The sequence below is a fragment of the Drepanopeziza brunnea genome, assembly GCF_022702325.1.
Source record: "Drepanopeziza brunnea f. sp. 'multigermtubi' strain 214-2 chromosome Unknown ctg15, whole genome shotgun sequence".
In the NCBI taxonomy this organism is placed as follows: Eukaryota; Fungi; Ascomycota; class Leotiomycetes; order Helotiales; family Drepanopezizaceae; genus Drepanopeziza; species Drepanopeziza brunnea.
Window position 1 is genome coordinate 36,793 of NW_027094078.1, and position 1,956 is coordinate 38,748.

Sequence of the window (1,956 nt, forward strand, 5' to 3'; positions counted from 1 at the left end):
CTTAATCTTTTATCTTAAACGATTACGAAAAGCTTTTAATAACTTTACTCTCGAGCAAATCATTCTTAAACTTAACTCGATTAATATTATTAGCGAACTTAAATACGAAGTAAAAAACATCTTAACGGTATGCTAAACTAAAAAGCACTTTAAATACCGCGCTTTTTAGCTCGGCCGCGATATTAACTTTACTTAATACTCCGCTTTCGACTTCATATACGCTTTTTTTAAAGTACGTGACTTTTACTTAAAATACAAAGAGCTCTTCGGGCCTCTCGCGAAGCTTTTCGAGTAGATCAAAGCTTATTCGAACGATATTAATAATTACGATCATTTGAGCAATAATAAAGCAATAGATAAACGCTCGAGAACGAGCTTTTTTCGGACGGGAAAGTAGTATAACGACACGCTAAGTCTCTTGGACCTACTTCACATGCGCTAAGCTACTTCTTTCTTTTTTTCTTTCGTATTTTTCGTATTCTCTTATTCTCCGCTTTTTAACTTATAAACTATAGTTTACGAGTCTTTAGCGCTTCTACTTTCGTATATATAAACCTTAGCTACTTTCGACCTTTACACTCGATAGTTGTTGATTTTAAGTTATTACTTTAAGATTCTCTTAAGCTTTTATATGAACTTTCGCGCTCCCGTAAGTTCCTTCAGGTAATCGCTTAAGGTCGTCATAAAGCTGATAACGTTAATTGCGATTATCGAAGAATCGTTATTATAGCGTATAATAGCTATTAAAAGACTGTATTTGCGTTTCGTTTATGCTTTAAATTCCTTTAGCACTTTTATGATTGTTAATTGCAACTTGTCTTTTAATATAAAGCCGAATAGCTTTTTATTATATTTATTTTTAATTATTAATAATTATTTGCTTTCGTCGAAACCGTTAAAAAAGTCGAATAGATTTTAAGCGATTTTATAAAATAGCTTAGCTGCTTTGTTATTTAACGTACGGCGAGATATAACTTGTTAAGCGTGCGTAATAGCATATGCTTTATATTTAACTTTAATAATTCTTTTGAATCTTACTTTTTTAGCGTTATAAGCTAGCGCTTCGAGCGTTTCTTTGTTTAAATGACCTATTCGTAAATGTTAAAATATCGATGAATCTTTTTTTAAAGCTCGAAAGACATTGCTCTTTTAGAATTTATAGCGTATTTGCAAGCGCTTTTAAGTTATAAAGAATATTATTAAGCAAAAAGAGCTACGAATCAATTAAAGTAAAGAATAATTAAATAGCTTATATAGGCTGCTCCATGGGGCCCCATGGGGCCCCATGGAAATTCGAGTCCTCCCCACGGGGAAACCCACGGGGGGTACAAAAATCGGCCTTCCCCATAGGGAAACCCCATAGGGGGTGGGGTTTCCCCATAGGGTTTCTCTATTTATATATATTCATATCACGTGGCCTCGCCTAATAGCTTAAGCGCTAAGAAGTTTACTAAACACGTGCAAAAGAGCACGTGCAAGGCTAGACTGCATAACAGATTTACTAATCGATTTACTAATCATATTTATTAATCACATTTACTAATCATATTTATTAATTATATTTATTGATCATATTTACTAATTCGATTTACTAATCATATTTACTAATCACATTTACTAATCACATTTACTAATCATATTTACTAATCGATTTACTAATCACATTTACTAATTATATTTACTAATCGATTTACTAATCATATTTACTAATCGATTTATTAATCATATTTACTAATCACATTTACTAATTATATTGATTAATCGATTTACTAATCATATTTACTAATCGATTTACTAATCACATTTACTAATCATATTTACTAATCACATTTACTAATCATATTTACTAATCACATTTACTAATTATATTTACTAATCGATTTACTAATCATATTTACTAATCACATTTACTAATTATATTCATTAATCGATTTACTAATCATATTTATTAATCGA